The 27,104-nt window shown below is 41.8% G+C and overlaps 1 protein-coding gene across 2 annotated transcripts in view; it reads left to right on the top strand.

Annotated features, from left to right (window-relative positions):
* LOC144599608 (erythroferrone-like) overlaps positions 1-27,104 on the top strand; it is a 65,342-nt gene that overhangs the window by 10,706 nt on the left and 27,532 nt on the right. The gene's annotated exons all lie outside the window — the stretch shown is intronic.

Raw genomic sequence — 27,104 nt, 5'->3', positions numbered from 1 at the left:
CATATCCTTTTTGGTAGATGACAGGGCAGAGTTATGAGGGGCATTAAAGTTGGTTACATTATAATGAGGGGAGGAGGAAATCTATATATTTTCCCAGTTGAAATCTCCACAAATTGACCTCCTAATGGAAAAGCAGACTAGACACAAAGTCTAGGCTCAACGGCATTTGAACTCCAGTCAAAAATGCAGCACTGAATCGAGGCACACTGGCATTTAGCTAACAGTTAACAAGAAGAATGTTTCCCTGCATGAGTTAAAATTGTCATGTGGAAGCTGAAAATATAGGTCAAAAACAAAGAAATATTTTGAAGATGCAATTGGTAGATTCATGTAGTGATTGGTGTGTTGGACCTGACCCATAGTGAGTGATGCTCCCCAGCAGTATCTGATGCAGACCCCTGATTATCCTCTAGTATCTGATTCTTGCAATAACTGGTCTCTGCTACCCAATTCTGTCCACATTCCTGCGCTGACTGATGTGCTGTAATTGCTGCACTGACTGATCTACTGAATTGAGGTAATTATCAAATTGTATCGAATTGCTGTAATGATTGATCATCCTGGCAGACTTAAACCAATTCAAAATTCTGCCAAGGCTGAGACCCAGTCACCAGCCACAATTCTGCCTCATTGCATTAGCGTAAACACTCATCTCCTGTGCCTGAACAGTGGGACGACTGATCTCCTGTGTCAGATGTATACAGTTTATTTCAGTCATGAGATACCTTTGGAGAATTTTCTGTGGCCTTATCTAATGTTAACCCTCTTCTGTAGGAAATATCTAACTGACGAATGCACCGTAAACTGCAACCCCATTTAATTTCACACGGAAAAAGCCGAACACATGCCACAAATTTTCCTCTGTGGAATCTAGAGAGAGAGAGATACCCGGGCAGCAAAACGCCACCAGTCTAGATGTGTGTGCTCATGGTAGGCAGGATGTGTGTGCTCATGGTAGGCAGGATGTGTGTGCTCATGGTAGGCAGGATGTGTGTGCTCATGGTAGGCAGGATGTGTGTGCTCATGGTAGGCAGGATGTGTGTGTTCATGGTAGGCAGGATGTGTGTGCTCATGGTAGGCAGGATGTGTGTGCTCATGGTAGGCAGGATGTGTGTGCTCATGGTAGGCAGGATGTGTGTGCTCATGGTAGGCAGGATGTGTGTGCTCATGGTAGGCAGGATGTGTGTGCTCATGGTAGGCAGGATGTGTGTGCTCATGGTAGGCAGGATGTGTGTGCTCATGGTAGGCAGGATGTGTGTGCTCATGGTAGGCAGGGTGACTTCTCACCCAGAGAGTTGTGAATCTGTGGAATTCTCTGCCACAGAAGGCAGTGGAGGAAAATTCACTGGATGTTTTCAAGAGAGAGTCAGATTTAGCTCTTTGGGTTAAAGAATCAAAGGATATGGGGAAAAAGTAGGTACGGGGTACTGATTTTAGATGATTAGCCATGATCATATTGAATGGCAATGCTGGCTTGAAGGGCCGAATGGCCTACTCCTGCAACTATTTTTCTATGTTTCTAAGCAAAGACCTAGAAAACTTAACCTTGTGTGCTGAGTAATAACAGTAACATGGGTGTCAGGATTTACGTTTTAAATGAACGGAATGGACTTGGGAATGAAAAAACCCACAATCTGAGACGAGAACGTACACGAAGATGGGATTGAATTGGGATCAGTATTCTGAATCTTTCAATAGTGAGAGGCATAAAAGGTTATTCAAGTAAAACTACTAAAGTAAAGGTTATGAAGGCAAAATTAATTGTGGTGATGTAGATCTGTGGAGTAAATCATGCCAGTTCTGAAGATAAACTGTTCCAAGTGTGATATGGGAGAATGTCCTGGCTAATGGGAAAAGCTAACCTGGCCAAATATCATTTCATCAGCCTCCTCCTCATTAGCAACTGATGAAAATCTGGAACCTTTTCCAACCTCCTCACAGCCAAGATCCAGATACAGACGCAAAAGCAAAAGGCAATCGAAGGGGGAGGCTGGATGCACTCAAGATTATTGGACTTGACAACCTATCAAGATGCAAAATCATAACTATAAATGAAGACCAAAAAAACTGCAAGTGCTGTAGGTCAGAAATGGAAACGAAGAATTCTGAAAGCACTCAGCGAGTTAGGCAGCATCTGTGGAAAGAGAAGCAGACTTAACATTTCACATCTGGGATTCTTCATTTGAACTGGGAGCTTTCCCTGTATTTTTTTCTGAAATTGAAGATGGTGGGTAACAACTTTCTAATGACACCACGTAAGTGCAATCATCATTGACCCCGGCTCCGGACATCTATGCGGACGTATCCTTAGCCCAGAGTAAATGGCTGCTTCAGATACTTCATAAATTAGTAGCAGACTCGATGGGCCATGTGGCCTAATTCTGCTCCTATGTCTTATGGTCTATGTCTTATGGTCAATGTGCTTTCATTATGAGCTGGGAGGTGTGACTGATGATATTGCAGTGTTCAGCACAACTTTTTCCAAAAAATCAATAGCAGTGACGATTATTTAATTGCACTGTTGACTGAACCTTGCATTTACTGGAGTATATGTTACTAACTAGGAGGCAAGTCTCCTGTCATACAAGGCCCAGCCTCTGCCATGCCCAATAAACCTGATGTTGCCACTGGTGCAGTGACCACCTCCCAAGAGATAATGCTGAACTTTGTGATGGCAGTGAAGTTAAGTTTGAGTAGAGGGCATAGTCTTTCACTTTGATTATGAACTGACACTTTGACGATGGAACTGTTGTCACCAGTCACTGGGCAGCCAAAACCCGGTGGACATTTTTGCCTTTGTTTTGTGAAGAATTGTGCTGCACACTGTGATGTCATCAATCAGACCCAACGTTTTATATGGTTCATCATATCTTCTCTACTGTTGTATTCCATATCTCTGTTTATCCACCTTCTGAACCCATATGCTTTCTCAGTTTGCCTCTTTGAGAAATTGGTTTACATATACAGCAGATCCCTCTTCATTCCTGACACTCCCATCAGCATTATTGATCCTTGACTTTCCGGTCGGCAGACCTCAATCAGTGTGGATCGGTAACAATATCTCATCCTCACTGATCATCAACACAGGTGCTCGCTCCTCAGGGCCTCCTGAACAACAAAATCAAGGTACTTATCACTGATTTCAGTAACGGGAGGATGGGAGACTACGCTCCAGTTTTCATTGGTGGGTCGGTGGTGGAGAGAGGAGGCAGCTTCAAATTCTTGGGCATTAACATCTCGGATGATCTGTTCTGGGTCCAGCACTTAGATGTGATCACGAAGAAGAACTAGAAGTTTAAAGAGATTCAGCGTGTCTCTGAATACTCCAACAAATGCCAACAGATACACTGTACAAAGTATCTAGGCTGGCTGCTTTTCCACCTAGCCTGGCAATTCCAATGCATGGGTACAGAAGAAGCTGCATAGAGTGGTGGACTCCGCCCAGTCCATCACAGGCACAATCCTCATTCCATCTAAAGGATTTACACAAGGCGCTGCCTCAAGATGGTGGCATCACCATTAAGAACCTCACCATCCAGACTATGTCCCCTTTTTGGCTGCTACCGTCAGGCAGGTAGTACAGAAGCCTGATGTCTCACACCACCAGGTTCAGCTGCAGCTACTTTTCTAAAACCATCAGATTCTTAAAACAATCAGCACAATACTAACCCTACCTCAGCAACGAATACTTTCGACCACTTTTTGCACTATCATGGATTAGTTTTTTATTGTGTTTTTGCACCAATCTTGCTTTGCAGTCTTTCTCTATTCACTGCCGTGTATAATTTATGTATGTTTTTATGTTGTGCATGTTGTCTGAGTTTACATGTCAGTGATGCTTCTGCAAGCAAACTTTTCATTGTACGTGTACCTCACATACTTGAGCATAGAACAATAAACTTGAATTGACATGACTTGTAGCCTTTATGTGAAAAGGCTTTTCCTTGTTTGTCCAATTAAAACATCCAGCTCTCATACTTTCCTCTGTTGAAATTACCTCAAGATGTGTCTGCCCCTTGGCTTCTCCCTCTAGGTCAACCACCTTCCTTCAGAATTCTGACGAGATATCACTGACCCGAAAAGCTGACTCTGTTTCTCTCTCTACAGATGCTGCCTGTCCTGATGAGTGCGTTTTTGTATTTGAAATTAGCTTCTCCAAGTCCAAGTAAATAATGCGTATCAGCCAATAACTGTAAACCCTCTCAGTCTCTTTGCATTATTTTATAATGATCATCTTTTAATTGCAATTAATAAGAGCATTTAATTGCAATTAATAAGAGCAATTAAAGTTAAAGTAAATTAATTGATTAATATTTTAATGCAATGCTCTGTGCGTGTTAACGTAAAGAATACATGCTAAAAAATATTCAAGGTAGTTCCACTTTGAGAGAGCAGCAGCTTTGCACTGAGTCCTGTGCTCCCCAGCACCCATGGCTTTAGTGAAGCAATTACTCTAACTAGTGCTTCCATGTGATCCTAAATTCCACCCTACTTAACACCCCAAATGTCTCAACCAAAAATTCATTTAAGATTCTACTGTCACTTAAACATTTGTCTTACCTTGCATGGTGTGAGCATGTCATCACAGACGTGTTAATTATGCTCATTTATGTTAAAAATAGGACAAGAAGTTACAATTAAAAATGCTAATAGTCTCCCACTGATGGGTTGTTGGGAAGGAACGGAGAAACCAAGGGTTTTCAGAATAGCTGGATTATCTGTAGTGTGAGGAATAAGTGGTATCAGTTTCACATGGGTTCTTTCAGTTTTAGTTTGAAATATAGAAATTTAAATTTTCTAATAACTTAGAAAATTGGAGCAGGAATTGGCAATTCCGCCATTCAAAACAATGCCGACATTCCAACTTCTCTTTCATGTTCCGGGTATCTCCCCGTGCTCCTTAATACCTTGTGTCTTAAAATCTATCTATCTCCTCCCTAAATTTCAATAAATTGGCCTCCATTACTTTTTGTGGTAAACTTCATAATTCACTACACTCTAAGTGTTCATTGTCTCTACCAAAATGTCTTAGCCTGTATTCAATTATTCAGTTCAATGATTTAATGATACTTTATTGTCACATGTACCTAGGTACAGTGAAATGCTTTGTTCTCCATACACACAGTAAAATCATACAGCAGACCTCACCTAGGCAGTACACAAGAGTCGCCACATTTCTGGTGCCAACAAAATTACAAACGTTCACCTTAAGACTGTGATACTGTGACAGCTCCTATCCAGGGAAAAAACATCCTACCCACATTGTTGTCCTGTCGGAATTTGGTACATGTTGGAAGAAGCTTGGTTTCCCCATCCCTACCCTGCCCCCTTCAAAGAGAAGGAAATCCATTGCCGTTAATACCGAGACAGCAGACTTTTCAAATGAAATAAACTCTGGGGCTTAATGGCTCGGATGCTCTGACCTCCCCTCCAATTCTTTCTTAGTTGCAGCCACAACATGCAGTGCTTGATACATCAGCAATCCTGCCAAACTCCAATTAGCCCAGTGGCCAATTCTGAACTGCTTTAATCACATCTCAGTGGGGAAGGTCAAGTGACCAGCCTTGCAAATGCTGACAATGCTGATATTAACAACACAGCCTCCCAAACATGAGAGGTAGGTAAAATGGATCAATGTAAGACCAGGTAGGGCAATCTCTGTTTCCCTCACAACAGTAATTTCTGAGAGAACTTCCAAGTCTCCCATATGACGTGCATTCAATATGTATTGCATTAGTAAACAAGGCTCTTAGTCCAAATGGATTTCAGAAACAAATTGCCCTGAGTCCTTTACCCAGGGTTCAAGAACCAGAGAACTTGGGTTTAAGGTGAGAGGGGAAGATTTAATAGGAACCTAAGGGACAACCCTTTCATTCAAAGGGTGGTGGGTAGGAGCTGCCAGAGAAGGTAGTCGAGGCAGGTATCACAGCAACATTTAAAAGATACTTAGACACAGGTACAAGGATAGGAAAAGTTTAGAGAGCAAATGGGACTAGTTGAGATGGGGCATCTTGGAGAGCATGGATGAGTTTGGTCAAAGGGGCCTGTTTCCATGCTGTATGACTCTATGACATTATGACACCTCTATGTGTGGTGCTGCAAGTAGTGCTATTACCTCACACATCCAGGAACCCCAGGTTCGACCCTACCTCCATGGGCTTTTCAAGGGTGTTCCTGATTGTTCCCACATTCCCAAGGCATGATAGTTGTTAGGTTAAATAGGCGCTGTAAATTATTCTTGGTGTGGGTGGGAAAATCAGGGGAGGGGGGAAGGCTTTTAACGGGCATGGGAGAGAATGGGTAGCAAGGAAATAAGTGGGGAGATGGGGCACAGATTCAATGGGTCATGTGGCTTACTTCAATTTCATGTAGGTATGCAGATATTTAATTTGTGAACATGTCTAGTAAATCAGTTATTATAAATTTTATTTATTATGTATTTATGTTTAAGTTATTCATTTATAACGTTACTTTCTTTTTCCAGTAGCCTTAAATTAATCCCTAACTCAGGAAGCAAAAATAGGGAGTGATATTTCACAATAAATCACCTCTTGGCTGGCCTCAGATGTCTATTTAATAAATTTTCAACACCTAACACTCCCACAAACAGCTGCTTCTCTGGTTACAATTTCTTGGCCAAAACTTACATGGAATGCTATGGGATTTGAAGGCATCTCTCACCCTCTCTGCATTGAATTCAAATACAGAACACATTTTCTTAGGGATTCATACTTAAGGTCATTAAGTACAACATCTTGGGTATAAATCACTATTTCTTTGTTATCAGTGCTGTGCCAAAATCCTGAAACTCCTCATCTTGCACCATTGTGTAAAAACATCACTACAAGGCCTACAGCAGTTCAAAATAACAGGGCCACCCATCATCTTCTCAGGTTAGTTGGCAATGCCAATGATTGGAATCTTACAAACATTAACATCACACAGAGAGCAAAAACAAAAATATTAGCAAGCCATTGCTTAAGCAGCATTGATTACATGCTAAGTGGGCTCTATTAAAATAACCAAGAGTGGAATTTCACTGGAAAGTGTAAATTTCACGACGGTCTTTTGATTATTGCCCAAATTCTTCAGCTGTCAGACTGTACATCACAAAACAGCCAGACTGTCTGGTCAATTCTGGGTTCTAGGATAGTCACAGCTGACTGATTATTGTGACAATGCCAAAGCTACTGTGTCCTGTGATGTATATAATGGTTTTTGAATTGAGTTGATTGTGATGTTGAGCTGAAATCTGAGATCTTTGTGGAATACTCTTTGGAATCAGACCTCCCGAGTCTCAGGACCGACATCTGCATAATTTAATGAGAACTGTACAAATAATAAAGCAAAGGTTGGGTTTCAATGGTTGCTGCCATGGCACTTGCTATTTACAATAATATAAATGTTATTGTACTGATAAGTTACAGTATCAGTTCACCTGAATTCCATCATTTGGACCAGCAATAATTCCAGTAAGTGTTCTTCTTGAATTAGTGGTTTAGAGATTCCTGAATCCTGGCATTCTCTTCCACCCAGCTTTACCCAATGCCAAACCAACTGTAAATCTTACCAGTCATTTGAAGTAACAACTTTAGTTTAAAGAAGAATCTCAGGAGTGAAACTCTGATAGAAACTATAAAATGCACTGGCTCTCACTCAAAGTTATCAATGCACGTTCAGCATAGTAAAATTCAATAGTACAGTTGACTAAACATGTAATAAAAAGTAGAAAAAAAATAATTGCTGGAAATTTGAAATAGAAACAGAAAAAAGCTGGAAACACCCAGTGATTCAGACAGCCTCTATGGAGAGAGGAACAGAGTTAACATTGGATTTATGGCACTGAAATAGTGTGGAAAAATAAAATCAAAGAAATAAACCTGCAGATGATGACATCCTGTAACACAAATAAATAAATTATGGAAAACTCAGCGGGTCAGGCAGGAAATTGTTCATTTTTCAGATCCTTGTTGCCCTGCTAAGTTTTTCCAGCATTTTCTATTTTTGTTACATAATTAGTCTCAGCCGATGTTTGTATTTATATTCCACTCAAGCTTGCTTTCAGTTTCACTCATCTCAGTCTATCAGTGTAACTCAATATTCTCCCTCATTTGCATGTCCAACCTCTTCTTAAATGCATCTATACTATTCACTTCAAATGCTCCCCGTGGAAGCAAGGTTGATGACCTTTCAACAGATATGCATTATTTCATATATCTATTGGTGCTGGGGATGATTCACATTATTACAATGGAACATATTTGTTCTCGACAGATATGTGGATCCTGGTTTGTACTGTATTTATTGCCTACACCTAATTTCCTCTCAAAAAGTAGTGAAGAATCACCTTCTTGAACTCTTGTACTGAACATATCCCCAAAGTGCTCCCGGTGGTAGGCAGAAGAAGAATTAGTGAGAATGAGTCAGGATGTTGTTTGATACGCAATGGGCAGTGATAATGTCAATGATAATCTTGTCCTTCAGCTGGAAGTGGGCTTGGATTTGGGCGGTACAATTTAAAAGTTCTTGCTGAGTGCACTGTGTATGTCATAAACACTGTAGCCAACAGGAGTTGGTTGTGGAAGGAGTGAATGTTCAAAATAGTGAACAGAGTAGTATCAATCATGTTAACTGTTTTCTTATGCTTCTTGTGCATTGCTTGAGCAAGTGGACAGTATTGCATCACACTCTTGTGTTGCGATATTTAGATGATGAAAGGCTTTGGGTATTTAGGACGTGAATCACACTGCAGGGCACATAGTTTCTGACTTACTCTTGTTGCCACTACAGTTATGTGGCTGATCTTATTATTTTTTTGATCAATTATAACTCGTGGGATATTGATGGTGGAAGGATTTAGCGATACAGACGGCACTGAATGTCAATCTTCGACTCTGCCATATTGGTGAAGGCCACTTCCTGCCATTAGTGGTACCAGTGTCACTCTACATTTGCCAGCCAATGAGTGATTGTTATTTGAGCCGCATCTAAATGAGAAGGTCATTGTGTTATGGAACTGAATGCCGTGTTCATTCCCAAATCCATCCACATAATGGAGGAAAATTCATTTTTCAAGCTCATAGGGAACTTTCTGAGAAACTCCTAGAGCTATGACTTGAAATGTTTGCCCCAAAAAGCATTGGTCATCTTTTTGATTGAATTGATTCTAGTCTATCGTGACCCCAATGTCTTTAAGTTTATGCAAGCTGCATTTGGAGTATTTGATGTTATTGTGTAGGGAATGTCATGCTCTGTATCACACCCATATTGTGCATCATTGGGAATATTTAATAGGACACTGCAGAGGGAGCTTTTCGTTTGCATCTAAATCATGTTGTAGCTGACCTGTGAGAATTTGATTCTGTATTACTCATCCTGTTCATTATCAGTAAGCTTTTCCTTTGAACTGAAGAAGTGTTTTGATTATGTCCAATATTTACCTAGATTTGGTGACTGTTGGCATGATGACACCCCTTTATTCTTCCTTAACTCCATGCCCTATACCCAGTATCACGAAAACATGCTGTGGCAGATAGAGATCAAAGGGGTTTTTATCTGAAGCAAAGCCAATGTGAGGACTCACTATCATATACAAGATTAGATCTCTCAATGTGTAAGGAAATCTTTGTTCTTATTCTGAAAGTTTGCGTATAATAAGATTTCATGGAGCTAGCTAGGTTCCAGACCCATTCATTGATTCATCTTAACCCGTTCATTGAATAATTTGTGTGTGACAGAACTCATCCCTCTCTCCTGACTAATTTTAGGTGGGATGGTGAAGAAAACCTAAGGTCTGAGACATACCAAAAAGGAGGAACACTGTTTGGCTTGGGAATGTACACAGGCATTGGAATTGGATAGCAAGTGGGCCATGGGCAAAATAGATTTTATTGCAATGTATAATGGAGTAACAGAGGAGGCCAGCAATGAATAGGCCATCTAGCCCTTCGAGTCAGTACCATCATTAAATTAAAATCACGGCATAGAGAGGGTAAACAGTCAGAACCTTTTTCCCATGATGGAAATGTCCAACACCAGAGGGCATAACTATAAGGTGAGAGGGGGAAAGTTTAATGGCGATGTGCGGGACAAATTTTTTACACAGAGAGTGATGGGTGCCTGGAATGCATTGCCATTAATTTTTTTAGATTTAGATTTAGAAATACAGCACAGAAACAGGCCCTTCGGCCCACCGGGTCCGCGCCGCCCAGCGATCCCCGCACATTAACACTATCCTGCACCCACTAGGGACAATTTATTTATTTATTTAATTTTAAAAATATATATATTTAACCTACAAACCTATACGTCTTTGGAGTGTGGGAGGAAACCGAAGATCTCGGAGAAAACCCACGCAGGTCACGGGGAGAACGTACAAACTCCGTACAGTACAGCACCCATAGTCAGGATCGAACCTGAGTCTCCGGCGCTGCATTCGCTGTAAGGCAGCAACTCTACCGCTGCGCCACCGTGCCGCCCTGGTGGTGGTGGAGGCAGATACAATAGTGGTATTTAATAGGGTTTTAGATCGGCACATGGAAGTGCAAGGATTAGAAGGATATGGGTCATGTACAGGCAGATGAGATCAGGCAGATGCATCATGTACATCACAAATACTGTGGGCTGAAGGGCTGCTCCTGTGCTGTACTTTGCTATGCTTTATGGTGGAACAGTATGCTCTACTAGATAAATCAATCTTAGTTTTGGATTAGTTGAAGTGGTGTCAACAGATTTTCATTTTCTGTTATATGAGAAATCACACCGAACAATCCAATTTTAACACTATGCTCCCTTTTTCAAGACATCCCCGAGAATCTTTTTCCCTCTGTCACATCAGATCCTTTAATCACCTGAACCACCTCAATTAGATAATTTCTTAATAGTTTGTTTTAAAGAGGATAAAGGCCAAATTAATCTTGAAATCATTCCACTAAGCCTATGCTACACCTCCTCCAAGACCTATGTAACCTTCCTGATGTACGTTGCCCTGAGATGACCAATGCTGTAAATCTGTGGCTTGACTCCCATGTATTTGATCAACCCTATGATTGTTTTTGTGTACTTGTTTACCAGTTCAACTGGTTTCAGTAAGTGGACCCCTAACATTCTCCATGGTGCTAAGACAGTTTCTTATCATCTTTGGGTTATTCCTCTATCTTTGATGTTGTAGATGACCTCATAACTTCCAGCAATGAACTGTATAATTTAGCTAATTCATTTAACCCATTTACTGTAATCTACATCATGTACAGTTTTGTATAATTAAGTGATACTAGCATGTTTAGATGTTTTGCTGTACAAAGGTCGGTTAGAAACATAAATTATTTTCCCCATTTATTTGTTCATTGAACATCAGCATTGATTGCAAGGCTATCATTTATTTTCCATTCTCACGTTCAGAAGGCGTTTAGGAATTAACCACAGAGTTGTCATGTGTCGGCCAGACCAGGGAAGGACAGTAGGTTTCCTTCTCTGGATGGAAAACAGATGGATTTGTATAACTGGTTTTATACCTTCACTGGTGCTAATTTTTTTAATTGTAGTTTAAAAAAAAATTTACTACTTGACTTTCAATTTCCCAGAGATCAATGTAGCATTCAAACTCACAACCCTCTATCAATAGACCAAAACCTCTGGGAACTAGTTCAGTAACTGAACTACTAAGCTATTGCAATCAATGTACCTCACAAAGTCTGCTGCTCCTTTGGCAGTAGGTGCCCACTGTAAAAGCAACAACAGAATATTTGAACGGTTCAATTGATTATTTTGGGGTCAAATTCTGGTGATCTTAGGCAGGATAATGATGGGAGGAATACCTCCAACACACGCGGTTATGAAATAGGGAATTGTTCACGCCAGACAGGTATGAGCCCTGTTTATGGGCAGCAGTTGACACTGAAATACACACAAGCCACTGGATGTCAATGAATCATCCCCTTTCACCCAGTGTGCATTGCATAATGACAGGAGTGGAGAGTTACACACAAACCGTGTTGTATTATACAGGTGTGACTCATTCCCTTTTACTCAGTGTATACTATCTGTGCACGGAATCTGACACTGAGACACACACAAACTGTAGAGTACTATATGAGTGAATCATTCCCTTTTGCCCATGTATACATTTCAAATACAGAAGCTGACACCAAGACACATACAAACTACACAGTATGAAACAGGAGTAAATTGATTCTTTTAATTCAGTGCCCTCTCCTTCTGCCAATCATACAGAACTTGACATTTGTCAGTTTGCTTCAAACACAAAGTCACTCTCATGAATTGAAAATGTGTTGTTTTGAATATACCTTTGGAGCTATATTCATTACATTATGGCATGTGTCATTTACTTGAACACGTACATCTGTCTTTCTAAGTCTTTTAGACTTTGGAAAATTGTGTCCCAGGTATGTCATACCTCTTTAAGCTATGCCTATAATAATTTTGCCAGTGCCCTAATTTAGTACATTTATAAAATGAAATGGAATATTTTACTTTCGACATTTCCATTGGCGGATTACATTGCTGTTATTGTATTCAATGAATTGGTGCCCCTCGGCCCTGGCGCCAGTATGTTTACCTAACCGCATAGCTCGGATAGCACTGCAGGGGAAAATAAGATTACACTTGTCTGAAGCAAAATAAATTATTCACACATCAGAAAATCAGTCATTTCCATTAACCCCCTGTGAAGTTGGCAAACCTGGGTGCCAACAATATGTACCCAGAATAGCATTGACACGTATTGACAATGCAGGCCAGAGGTATGGTCCATGCCGTGAGTGCACCCATTTAAGAGATGGAAGATGAGAAAGATGCATCATTCAGATATGACATCTGAGCAAGGGGTGAAAATGATGAACCCGTCCTTTTCCTTCAATTCTATCCTTAGATGTGCCTTCGAATTCAAGTTCGGGAAGCAGAGTTTGTCTGCATGGCATAAAGCACAAAGTGCTGGAGTCAAGCATCTTTTGAGCACATGGATAGACAACGTTTCGAATCGGGACCCTTCTTCAGACACTGTGGCTTCTGCGTTTGTGTGGCCTTCACCATTAATTACATTATGGCTTCTCGTAAAATATCTCACAAAGAAACGTATTATTCTAGTTTAGAAAGTTGAGAGCAAAATAACATATGGGTTGACCATCTAAGTAATCAAAGGGACTGGTGTCATGGTCTGCAAAAATATTTCAGTCATTACAAATTTTTCAAGACCATTTGAAACAGAGAGCTTTTTGTTTGGAATTTGCAGAAACATGGAAAGCATTGAAAAAGGCAACTGCCATTCCATCTTTTAAGGGAAAAGAAGGTCTTTCAAGAAGTTGCTATAGGACAATGTGAAGAAAACAGGCCAGTGGAAATGGCTTTTAATTATTCTAACAAAGCATTAGTTACCAACAGAAAAGAAATGTCTTCGACATGTATGTTGTGTATGCAATAAATGTCAACAGTTCTGGATTTTGAGTTTTTTAATCCTAAGATTAATTCATTGATCAATTCATTTGGTTCTACGGTATGTGGTTCAATGTTTCTTTACATCCAACGTTGTTCCATGTCCAGAACTATGTTTCTGTGGTTTGAAGTTACGTTTCTATGTTCTGCATATCTAGGATCTATCTTTGAATATTTTAGGATCCGCGTTCTAGATCTCAAGGTTCTAGGTTTCTAGGCTCCAGACTCTGGTCTGGCATGAATAGGAGGCTAGATCAAATTATACGTTGGCAGCCAGGAAATATAAATACAACTAATTAAATACACTAAATTAAAAGGAATGTGGTTGACGTTAACTGTATCTGAAATGGCTTAATAAACCATTCCGCTGACACAATGCTGCAATTAAGCAAAATCAGAGTAAACATATCTGCCAGTGCCCATGATACCTTATTTGGACACAGCAAAGTTATTCATCCGAAACATGCTCACAAAATTATCATGAACATCTGGGGACTGATGTCTTAAGAGAAAGAATCGTTCCACAGACAAGTCAACCCAAGTCGTGAGAGTATCTGCATCCACCACATCCCCAGACACCAACCAAAATTTCCTCGTAGATCAGCTCTGAACTTGCTACCTCTCACCATAAACCCATGCCCTCTTGTCATTTTGATTGTGGAAGTTGGGACGTAATGTTTTAGATTTGAGAGATACAGCATGGAAACAGGTCCTTTGGTCCACCGAGTCTGCACCAACCAGTGAACACCCTGTACACCAGCACTATCCTACACACTAGGGACAATTTACAATTTATAGAGGCCAATTAACCTACAAACCTGTATGCCTTTGGAGTGTGGGAGGAAACCGGATTACCTGGTGAAAACTCACGCAGTCACAGGGAGAACGTACAAACTCTAGACAGCACATGTAGTCAGGATCGAACCCGGGTCTCTGGTGCTGTAAGGCAGCAACTCTACCGCTGCACCACTGTGCTGCCCAATAAGTTGTATATGGGAAATAATATTATTATCTATCAACATATTTCTGTCAGGTTGCACCTCAGCCTTTGATACTGTACATCCAGTGCTGTCAGCCACTTATCTATAACAGATGGAGTGAATCTAATAAAGTTATTGCAATCTTCCATGCTTCAATTTTCTACATTGAGAGAAGTAGCTGGCGCTCATTATTTCAATTTTTATGAAATTTGTTTTTATGTTCATAGTTACTGTCTTCTTACATTCATTTTACAACTTTCAACAATGTTGTCTTCTCTGCTGCTCTGATCTAGATTGTTAGGTTGAATGTTTCTCTGTTCTATGTTTCCAATTTCATTACGTCTGGTGCTTTTGTTGCTAGGTTATATTTTTATATATTTACATTGCAAAGATTGAGGAAAACACAGTATCAACAAAACTAGTAGGACTGTGCAGTAACAAATATAGCAACATAGAAATGACAAACATGGAGCATTACTTGGACGTAGTTTTTGAGATTCTTTGTGGCTAAGTTCTGTTTTGCTAGGTCCTGTGCTATTGGACCTCTTACTAAGTTGTGCATTTCTAGACTTATGTGTTACATTTTTCCAGAGACCACTCAACATTGCCATTCTGTGTTTAGTGCCACAAAATTCTATGTTGCCAGATTGTACATCAGAAGATTAGTTACTTCAAAGTTTTATATTGTTAGCTTCAATGTTACTTGGTACTGTGTATAAAGTTTCTATGTGGGTTTTTAGGCTCGACAGTATGTTATAGAGTTATAATGTTGTTAAGCACCATGCTGTTTGGTCCTGTTTCTCTTGGTTTAATGCTGAGGCATTTTATGTTCTAGTTTCTATGGCCATGAGCTTCATACTGAGGAGTGAAAGCTGCCTGTATGTGACTTACTACTATGGGATGGCCATTGTACACCATAGATTTATAGCCTCACACCCCACATTTTGATAGATGTGCCGTGAGATTTGTAATAATTAATACTTACTAGATAAATTACAGGGGATCATCCTACTGTCAGGGTAGTTCAAAGACAGTGATCTCGAATTGACCTTTTCTCAGTGGATGTAAGAAAATAACTGCAGATGCTGGTACAAATCGAAGGTATTTATTTCACAAAATGCTGGAGTAACTCAGCAGGTCAGGCAACATCTCAGGAGAGAAGGAATGTGTGACGTTTCGGGTCTGAAGAAGGGTCTCGACCCGAAACGTCACCCATTCCTTCTCTCCTGAGATGCTGCCTGACCTGCTGAGTTACTCCAGCATTTTGTGAAATTTTCTCAGTAGATGAATCAGTTGCCCTCTGGATCACAGTGTGGATTCAGACCATTCAGCGATACAGTGTCATATTCAAGATTCAAGATTCAAGATTCAAGATATCTTTATTTGTCATCCAAAAAACAAGTTTTTTGGACGAAATTTCGTCACCCACAGTCCAACAATAAGAGCAATAAAATAAGCAAATTACACAACCCCAACCAACACAAAACCCCCCAAAAAGAAACATCCATCACAGTGAGTCTCCTCCAGTCCCTCCTCACTGTGATGGAAGACCAGAATGTCTTTTTCTCTTCCCCTGCCGTCTTCTCCTGCGGTCAGGCTGTTGTCGTTGCCATGTTCCAGGCTGCGCCGGACGGTGAAATGTCCGCAACGGGCCGACCCAAGCCCCGCTGCAAGTCGGGGCGGTCGGGGCTCCCGACATTGAAGCCCCCGCCGAGCAGAGAAAATTCCGTGGCCTATTTCAGGCCGCGCCGGACGGTGAAATATCCGCGGCGGGCCGACCCAAGCCCCGCAATCCGGGGCGGGCGAACACGCTGCCGATGCCGGAGCTCCCGATGTCGGCATCCACGCGGCCCGAGCCTAAGGCGAGTCGCAGCCGCTCCCGCAGCCTCCGAGAACGGCCGGCTCCGCTGATGGTGAGTCTGGTCCGCGGGCTCTGCGAACCAGAGCCCTGGAGGCCGCCAGCTCCAGGAGTTGGGCCGATGGTAGGCCGCAGCAGGAACAGAGACACGGCCCAGAAAACAAAGGTCGGGTCTCCGTTCGGAAGGGATACATATTTACAATGTTACAGTTCCCCCCCTCCCCCCCCACACCCACACATAGTACACAACACCAAAACACCACATCACAACTACAATTAAGACAACAAAAACAACAAAAACACAAAGACAAATGGACTGCAGGTAAGCCGCAGCTGCTAGGGCAGCGCCGCCATATGATCCTTATGTGACAACTCCAAAAGAAATGCAGCAACAACCACCACACAAAAGACTTTGGATGCATCCTTTGAGAGGGACTAAGCAAATTTGGCCTTCGGAGATTCAACCCATTTCTATACTGCTACATGATTTCAACTGCCCGCAACTGAGCAAACTTCAGTGCAAACTCATGTTAAGCAAAGCTGAGTCATCCCCCTAGCACTCAGAGTCATAGAGTCGCACAGCATGAGAACAGGTCTTTTGGCCCAGCTTGTCCTATCTAAAGTCGTCCCATTTACCTGCATTTGGCCAATATACCCTCTAAACCTTTCCAATCTATGTACCTGTCTTAAAAATCTTGTTATTACCTGTATTTTCACTGGTACCTAGATACAGTTCAATGCCTTGTTTGCGTATAATCCACGAAAATCATACTATACATAAACACTATCGTACATAAGTAAAAGAGTGCAACGATTGAATAGATTTCTTCTGCGGCAGTACACAAATAATGGCCACGTTTCTGGAGCCATCTTGTAGCTTTCAAGTATCAAGGTCTTAAAAGCATCATGTCATATCTTGGCCTTAAAGGCCTGTTGCCCTGGCGGCGGCACTAGATCAATGATGTACAGCCTCTGGCAGCCTGTTCCATATATCCACCACCTGCTGAGTGAAAGAATTGCTCTTCAGGTCCCTATTAAATCTTTCCCCTCATACTTTAAGCCTATGCCCTCCAGTTCTTGATCTCCCTATTTGGGTAAAATACTCTGTGCATTTGCCCTATCTATTCCCCTCATGGTTTTATATACCTCTATAAGACCACTCCTCACTCAACCTTCTGCTTTCTAAGGAATAAAGTGCACATTTTTTCCCTAAAGCTCAGGTCTGTGAGTCCTGGCAACATCATAAATCTTCTCTGCACCTTTTCCAGTTTAACAGCATCTTTCGTATGGTGACTAAAACTGAATATAATACTCCAAGTGTGGATTCATCAGCGTCTTGTACAACTATAATATGACGTCTGAACTCAATTCCCTGTCTGATGAAGGTCAATCTGCCAAAAGGCTTCTTCACCGCGCTATCCACCTCTTAATCCATTTTCAGGAAATTATGTACTTGTACTCCTATATCCCTCTTTTCTACAACATTCTCCAAGGCCCTAATGTTCAATGTGAAGGTCCTAACCTGCTTCGACTTCCTCAAGTTCAACACCTCATATTTATCTAAATTAAACTCCAAGTTCTCTCAATCTTTCTAGCTCCATTGCCATACCTCAACCCTTATAGGCTTCCTATAGGACAAAGGGGAAATCGTTCAATCCATGTTGTTTCCACTCCAAACCAACTCCAATTTCAGTTATTGACTTCCAGTGTGCAATTTGTGTACACACATTTTCAAGGGCCGGACTTCAAGTCATCATTGACACCCTCACTGAAACACACAGGAGAATGGGCCTTATGCTCAACATGTGTAAAACAGATGTTTTCTACAAGCCTGCTTCAATACTCGCATCTGATAATAAAGGGCCATGACAAGACCCAAGAAAACATGGACCATTTTACAGGACCAACAAGACAGCCAGATATCAAAGATGAAAATAACCATCGTCTTCAGTGCATGAGCATAGCCTTTGACTGATGAAAAACTTCCATTCCCAGGACAAAGTTATCCAAATCCACTGGCAGGATAAGGGAACATTCTCATCATTGAACCTACACTACATTCGATCAGTTCCAATGTGCAGACCACATGCATCACATCTCCAGACATAGATCCTGAATCCTCTCTGAGCTCTGTCACAGCAGGAGATTTACTGGTGGAGAAACGATACAATTCAACAATTTTATTAAATTCAGCGTGGGAAAATATAACGTCCCTGACTCCTGTGAATCTCTAGCCTGTCACCACTTAAAATGGTGAAGAAACATTTATCATGGGCTGGAGTTTGTCCTGCACAGAAACCCAGCATAAATGTGCTTCACCTCCCAAAATAATCACCCTGTCAAGCCTCCTGTCTCACCTTTCTTAGAGTTTACCTGATCCACTATTCAAAAAGCCAATGAACTGTAGTAGATGCAAGTCATCCTCGATCCCAGGGGATTGCCTAGGAAGATGCCTAGATCAATGATGCAATGGTTTTTTTTCTAGGTTTTACGTTGCTAGGCTCAATGTTGATAGTTATAATGTTTCAATTCTTTTATTTTTATGGCTTGCATATTTTGTGGTTCTAGGATTTTCAGATTTACTTTTCCAAGTTTCCGTATTTTTAAGTTTTATATTGTGAGGTTCTATGTTGGTGCATTTCTGGGATCTATGTTGCTGGGATACATGTCGATGTTTAGCTTTATATATTTTCTAAGTTTTATTTTTTTAAGTTCTATAATTTTACTTTCACTGTCAAAATAATCAGTGTGGTTCTGTCTGGCTATGTTCTATTTTCTGGGCTCCACATTGCTTGGCTATATATTGTTAGGTTCTGTGTGCCTTGGAATTATTTTGCTAGGTTAGATTTTTAGCTCCTATTTTATTGCTCGTGATTTTTTTTGTTTCTAGGTTTCTAAATTAAATCAAGAGTCAAGAATGTTTAATTGTCATTTTTGAAAGTTTTGTCGTGTTTAATTGTCATGGAAGCAAGTTCTGTGTTACTATGTTTTATGTTGCTAGGCTTTATGTTGCTTGATCCTATGTTCCGACACTCCACATGTTTAAACATAGAAACATAGAAAATTGGTGCAGGAGCAGGCCATTTGGTCCTTCGAGCCAGCACTGCCATTCAATATGATCATGGCTGATCATTTAAAATCAGTACCCCGTTCCTGCTTTTTCCCCATATCCCATTGATTCCGTTAGCCCTAAAGCTAAATCTAACTCTCTCTTGAAAACATCCAATGAATTGGCCTCCACTGTCTTCAGTGGCAGAGAATTTAACACAGATTCACAACTCTCTGGGTGAATACGTTTTTCCTCATCTCAGTCCTAAATGGCCTACCCTTTATTCCTAAAATGTGGCCCCTGGTTCTGAACTCCCCCAACATCGGGACCATTTTTCCTGCATCTAGTCTGTCCAATCCTTTAAGAATTTCATATGTTTCCATACGCGGATCAACGTGGGGAAAACCAGGGAGATGGTGGTAGATTTCCGCAGGCGCAGCCAGGTCCCCCCGACACCGGTGAACATTCAGGGAATGGACATCGAGAGGGTGGATTCTTATAAGTACCTGGGTGTCTACCTCAATAATAAATTGGACTGGACCGAAAACACCGATGCGCTATACAGAAAGGTCCAGAGCAGACTTTACCTGCTAAGGAGACTCAGGTCCTTTGGAGTGCAGGGGGCACTCCTAAGGACCTTCTACAACACAGTGGTTGCATCAGCCATTTTCTATGGAGTGGTCTGCTGGAGCAGCAGCATCTCAGCGGCGGAAGGGAAGAGACTTGACAAGCTGGTCAGGAAGGCCAGCTCTGTCCTGGGTTGCCCCCTCGACTCAGTGCAGGTGGTGGGAGAGAGGAGGATGATGGCAAAGTTAACATCGCTGCTGGACAACGATTCCCAACCCATGCAGGACACTGTCACTGCACTGAGTAGCTCCTTCAGTGACAGACTCCTTCACCCCAAGTGCGTGAAGGAGAGGTAAAGGAGGTCTTTCCTTCCCCCTGCTGTGAGACTGCACAACCAGCACTGCTCCCAACAGACGAGTCAACAATAACAGCTGAGACACACAGAGAACTGATGACAATTTATTTATAACGAATGATCTCTTGCTCTCCTGCTGTCCACTTTGCTGCTGTAACACTGTAAATTTCCCCGGTGTGGGACAAATAAAGGAATATATTATCATTAAGATCCCCTCTCATCCTTCTAAATTCCAGTGAATACAAGCCCAGTCAACCCATTCTTTCATCATATGTCAGTCCTGCCATCCCGGGAATTAACCTGGTGAACCTATGCTGCACTCCCTCAATAGAAATAATGTCCTTCCTCAAATTAGGAGACCAAAATTGCACACAATACTCCAGGTGTGGTCTCAGCAGGGCCATGTACAACTGCAGTAGAACCTCCTTGCTATTAAACTCAAATCCTCTCGCAATGAAGGCCAACATGCCATTAGCTTTCTGTTGTACCTGCATGCTTACTTTCAGTGATAGATGTACAAGCACACCCATGTCTCGTTGCACCTCCTCTTTTCCTAATCTGACACCTTTCAGATAATAATCTGCCTTCCTGTTCTTGCTACCAAAGTGGATAACCTCACATTTATCCACATTTAAGACCGTTCCCTCCGCAACTCCCTGGTCCACTCGTCCCTTCCTACCCAAACCACCCTAACCCCGGGCACTTTCCCTTGCAACCGCACGAGATGCAACACCTGTCCCTTTACCTCCCCCCTCAACTCCATCAAAGGACCCAAACATTCTTTCCAGGTGAGACAGAGGTTCACCTGCACCTCCTCCAACCTCATCTATTGCATCCGCTGCTCTAGATGTCAACTTATCTATATCGGCGAAACCAAGCGCAGGCTCGGCGATCGCTTCGCTGAACACCTGCGCTCGGTCCGCATTAACGCAACTGATCTCCCGGTGGCCCAGCACTTTAACTCCCCCTCCCATTCCCAGTCTGACCTCTCTGTCATGGGCCTCCTCCAGTGCCATGGTGAGGCCCGCCGGAAGTTGGAGGAGCAGCACCTCATATTTCGCCTGGGCAGTTTGCGGCCCGGTGGTATGAACGTCGACTTCTCCAACTTCAGATAGCTCCTCTGTCCCTCCCTTCCCCTCCTCCTTCCCAGATCTCCCTCTATCTTCCTGTCTCCACCCATATCCTTCCTTTGTCCCACCCCCGACATCAGTCTGAAGAAGGGTCTCGACCCGAAACGTCACCCATTCCTTCTCTCCCGAGATGCTGCCTGACCTGCTGAGTTACTCCAGCATTTTGTGAATAAATCGATTTGTACCAGCATCTGCAGTTATTTTCTTATATATCTCTTATTATACTGCATCTGCCCACTCACTCAACCTATCCATGTCACCCTGCAGCCTCAGAGCATCCTCATCGCAGCTTACACTGCCACTCAGCTTTGTGTCATCCGGAGATGTCACAGTTAATTCCCTTGTCTAAATCGTTAATACTGTATATATAGTAAATAATGGGTCCCAGCACTGAGCCTTGCAGGATCCCACTAGTCACTGCCTGCCAGTCTGAAAAGGACCCATTAATTCCTACTCTTTGCTTCCTGCCTGCCAACCAGTTCTCTACCCATGTCAATACATTACCCCCAATACCATGTGTTCTAATTTTGTACACTAATCTCTTGTGTGGGACCTTGTCAAAGGTGTTTTGAAAGTCCAGATATACCACATCCACTGGCCCTCCCTTATCCATTCTACTTGTTACATCCTCAAAAAATTCCAGATTAGTCAAGCATGATTTCCCCTTCATAAATCCATGCTGACTTGGACCGATCCTGTCATTGGTTTCCAAATGCACTGCTATAACATCTTTAATAATCAACTCAAGCATCTTCCCCACTACCGAAGTAAGGCTAACTGGTCTATAATTCCCTGTTTTCTCTCTCCTTTCTTAAAAAGTGGAATTACATTGGCTACCGTCCAGCCCACAGGAACTGATCCAGAGTTGAAAGAACATTGGAAAATGATCACCAATGCATCCACGATTTCTAGGGCCTTGAGTACTCTGGGATGCAGACCATCAGGCCATGGGGATTTACCTGCCTTCAGTCCCAACATTTTAACTAACACCATTCCTGACTAATGTGGATTCCCTTCAGTTCCTCCCTCCCACTAAGTCCTCAGTACCCTAATATTTCTGGGAGATTGTTTGTGTCTTCCTTAGTGAAGACAGAACTGTTCTGCCATTTCCTTTTTTCCCCATTATAAATTCACCTGTCTCTGATTGTAAGGGGCTTACATTTGTCTTCACTAATCTTTTCCTTTTTACATATCTAAAGAAGCTTTTACAGTTAGTTTTTATATTTCCTGCAAGCTTTCTTTCATGCTCTTTTCCCCCCCCCCTCTTAATTAACCCCTTTGTCCTCCTGTGTTGAGTTCTAAATTTCTCCAAGTTTGCTGCTCCTTCTGGCCACTTTATATGCCTCCTCCTTGGATTTAACACTTTCCTTGATTTCCCTCATTAGCTGCGGTTGAGCCGCCTTCTCTGGTTTATTTTCTCGCCAGACAGGGATGAACAATTTTTGGAGTTCATCCAAGCAGTCTTTAAATCTTTGCCATTGCATCTCCACCGTCAACCCTTTAAGTATAATTTGTCAGTCAATCCTAGCCAATTCCCGTCCCACTCCTTCAAAGTCTCCTTTCTTTAAATTCAGGAACCCTAGTCTCTGAATTAACCGTGTCACTCTCTATCCTAATGCAGAATTACACCATATTATGGTCACTGTTGCCCAAGGGGCTTTGCACAACATGATCACTACCTAATCCTTCCTCAGCACACAATACCCAGACTAGAATGGCCTGCCCTCTCGTCAGTTCTTCTACATATTGGTTTAAAAAACCATCCCGTATACATTCTAGGAAATCCTCCTCCTCAGCGCTGCTACCAATTTGGTTGGCCCAATCAATATGTAGATTAAAGTCACCCATGATAACTGCTGTACCTTTGCTACACGCATCCCTAATTTCCTGCTTGATGCTATCCCCAACCTCCCTACTTGCTGTTTAGGTTCCATCGCCTAGAAATATAGGTACAGTGAAATATCAATGCCAATCGGAATAATACAAAATAAAGCCTCTAAGAACTGCAAAAGACTCCAGTCATCTGGAATAGCATTATTGCATTTTACACCCAAACAGGTACATTAAAACAAGACTGACATAGTTTTCCATGGGTCCATATTCAATTTATAATCCATGCCCTTCCTCCCCTCGCCCTGTAGTAGCCAGGCAGCAGTAATCACATGACAAGGAACACATAAGTCAATGAGGTAGATGTCAGAAGGGACATCCTGTGCGCTGTAGTAGCAGGAAACCTGACAAAATCATAAGAACTCCTGGATCCTATTGTTTATAAGGCTGATGGAGACCATAAGGATGAATGAAGGGGGAGCAGTTCAAGGATTTTCTGCAGAATGTTACTACCTGTGATGATTGCATTAGAAAAATTGAACCAGTGAATATATCAGAGAGGTCCCAGAGGATGTGGGCTGAGGACTATGAGAGTGGGCTCATTGCAGTTGGCATGTATTTTCCTCCTGCCCAAGGCTCCAATTTATCCTGAGCATAGCCAGCCAAGTCCATCATGACAACTCGAGTAATTTAATGTTATTAGCAGCATCACAACTGAGACATTCCTAGAATTAGTAGTTCAGCAGCTTGCGGTCAGTCTTGACATGCAGTCTCCCTGATGTCAGTTTGTGTTCCTTTCAATGCTGAGTGAAGCAACAAACTAGCACAGTTCAAGAGAGACGATTCCATCGTGGTTGTAATATGGAGCGATGAGTTCCACTTCATGTCAAAACAGGTGGAAATAGGTGCTATGTGAATAGTGACATCTAGTGTATGGCTGACCTGGTAGCAATCCTCTGTGCCTAAAGTGCCCAATCCAATTTTATTGTTGGAACAACCTCAGTGGGAAAACAAAGGATTAGTCTGATTTACACATGTGCCAGAAACACATGTAGATCTGAGAGGAACTGGGGTTAAGACGAGGTCTTTATTCCTCTCGTGAAATGGTCATTCCATCGCTCTGTTTTTAGTTTTTAGTTCAAGATTCTAGCATATGCTGTATGTTGTTTTGAAATGATACTCTTTTTTTGTTTTAGCCAAATCTGGTGAGAATTCAGGAGGCATCGTTATGTTCATTCCTGCATCTTCCTGTCCTACCTTGGCACCCACCAATGGTCACTCAAAGAGTCCATCTTCATTTTCTTTCAATCACTGGAGAACTAAATTCTTCATGAGCTGATTTAATAATGTATTTATTTTAGTTAGACAGCAATTACCTCTTCCACCCAACCCCTTCCACTCCCCCAACATTGGGAACATTTTTCCTGCTTCCAGTCCTTTTATAATTTTATACGTCTCTATAAGATTCCCTCTCATCCTTTTAAACTCCAGTGAAACTCCAGGCACGGTAGCGCAGCGGTAGAGTTGCTGCTTTACAGCGAATGCAGCGCCGGCGACTCAGGTTCGATCCTGACTACGGGTGCTGCACTGTAAGGAGTTTGTACGTTCTCCCCGTGACCTGCGTGGGTTTTCTCCGAGATCTTCGGTTTCCTCCCACACTCCAAAGACGTACAGGTATGTAGGTTAATTGGCTGGGTAAATGTAAAAATTGTCCCTAGTGGGTGTAGGATAGTGTTAATGTACGGGGATCGCTGGGCGGCACGGACTTGGAGGGCCGAAAAGGCCTGTTTCCGGCTGTATATATATGATATGATATGATAATACAAGCCCAGTCTTTCCAATCTTTCCTCATACGACAGTCCCGCCATCCCGGGGATTAACCTTGTGAACTTATGCTGCACTGCCTCAATAGCAAGGATGTCCTTCCTCAAATTAGGAGACCAAAACTGCACATTATACTCCAGATGTAGTCTCACCAAGGCCCTCTACAACTGGAGAAGGATCTCTTTACTCCTATACTCAAATGCTCTCATTATGAAGGCCAATATGCCATTAGCTTTCTTCACTGCCTGCTGTACCTGCACGCTTAGATGAAATGAGGCACATAAATGTGGCAAAATATAAGGAGAAAATAGTTTCAATTGTGCAGGTCATATAGCATATATTGTATCTAAGAAGAAAATTCAAAAGTATAACTGACTTCAATCGTAGATTTTGTAAATGGATGGTTGATAATTCATATAAAAGATAAACATTATGGACAGGACATCTAATGTTGAGAATGCAACAGTTTTCCAGTGGTACTAAACTCATGAAATAACCATGTTATTTTAAACCCATTAGAAGGACTAGTGGCATTATGTCCTATAAAGTGGCTTAACTGCACAATCTCCTTTATTGCCAATCAAGCACGTGTTCACAATTATTATATGACTATTATTCACTTAATGTAGTTGAAAAGAACTTGGACTTTGATGCTGAAATCTTGGTAACATTGAAATAAAAACACCTTCCTCATATGTACAGGATTCTCAGCCAGAATAATTTTTTTACTTGTAGAAACAAAGAACTGAAGATGCTAGTTCGACTCCAGCTACCCCACCCCATCCCCCTACTTTCAGTCTGAAGAAGGGTTCCGAAACATTACCTATCCTTTTTCTCCAGAGATGCTGCGTGTCCGTTGAGTTACTCCATAAACCTTTACTTATACTGTATCCTCAAGATATCTGAAGCTACCTGTAGGCACAGATCTGAAGGGTAGAGGCGGATGGTATTTTTAGCTCAAGATGTCTCGGGCTGGGAGTGGTGAGGGGGCAGGGAGAGAGAGAAATTCCATTGTAGGCATTTGCTTCAAAAATGCATGCAGGGGAGAGAAAAATAAAGTATTCAGCCAGAGCACAGATGATTTCATTTCATACATAACAGAGATTCTCAAGTTCAGGACTGAAAAAGAGTATTGTGTGAAAGCAGTGCTGAAAGTGATACGTGAAAGAGCTAGTGTAATGCATCCAAAGTGTTCCAATCTCAAGTGCCAATTTACCAACCCGCTGTTGATGCCTCATGCCCATATTTACAATGTTGAGTTCTTGGCCTCGCACAAACAGACATATTCCAACTGCTTCTGAGTGAGCGGCAAAGTCTCACAAATTCCAATTTGCCATGAAGTGCCAACAATTCCTCTTAATAAATCTCCCTATGCTTTCCCCCTGCTCTTTCTGAAATGATTCATAACGTTTTAAATGACCGAAATGTAAGCAGGAAAAAAAAGCAACAAAGAAAACAATAAAGCTTATTCATTCACACCAAGCAATGGGCTGGGCTAAGTGGGTTTTCATTGTCACATCCAACCCTTCTTCCCTCTGGAAACTTCCCACCTGTGCTCAACAATATTCATGAGTAATAAAGAAATTAGAACCAAAATTTAAATGTATGTTTGGTAATCAGTTAAAAAATCCACAGTCAACACACAAACATCCTTAATCTTCAACATTTGCATTCAGTACTTTAGCATGCGGAAAAGGCTCCACACTCTGGGACTGGGTGATACAAAGGGTCGCACACTGTCTTTTCCTTCTCTGGGACTGGGTGATATTGTGATCCAGATACTGACAAAGCTTTATAATGAAAGTCCAGCTTGTCTAACATTTGGAATATGCTTCAAAGATTTCCAGACCTGTTACATTGCATGAAACCTTTAGTTTTTAAATACACCAGAATGTTTATTGATGTCCAATATTTGTTAACCAGAGAGAACTTTACTCTGAATCTAATACATTCCTCATTAGACCGGGGAATACTTAATGTTTTTCACGCATCCCTTATTCCTTTGTACATCTTTCTCGAGTGTGCCTGTTGGTCCAGAATTGAGAGAGCCTCTCTCTCTTTA

This window comes from Rhinoraja longicauda, chromosome 13 (assembly GCF_053455715.1).
Source record: "Rhinoraja longicauda isolate Sanriku21f chromosome 13, sRhiLon1.1, whole genome shotgun sequence".
Lineage (NCBI taxonomy): Eukaryota > Metazoa > Chordata > Chondrichthyes > Rajiformes > Arhynchobatidae > Rhinoraja > Rhinoraja longicauda.
The sequence above is the reverse complement of the archived record's forward strand: the minus strand, read 5'-3'. Positions and strand labels throughout refer to the sequence as shown.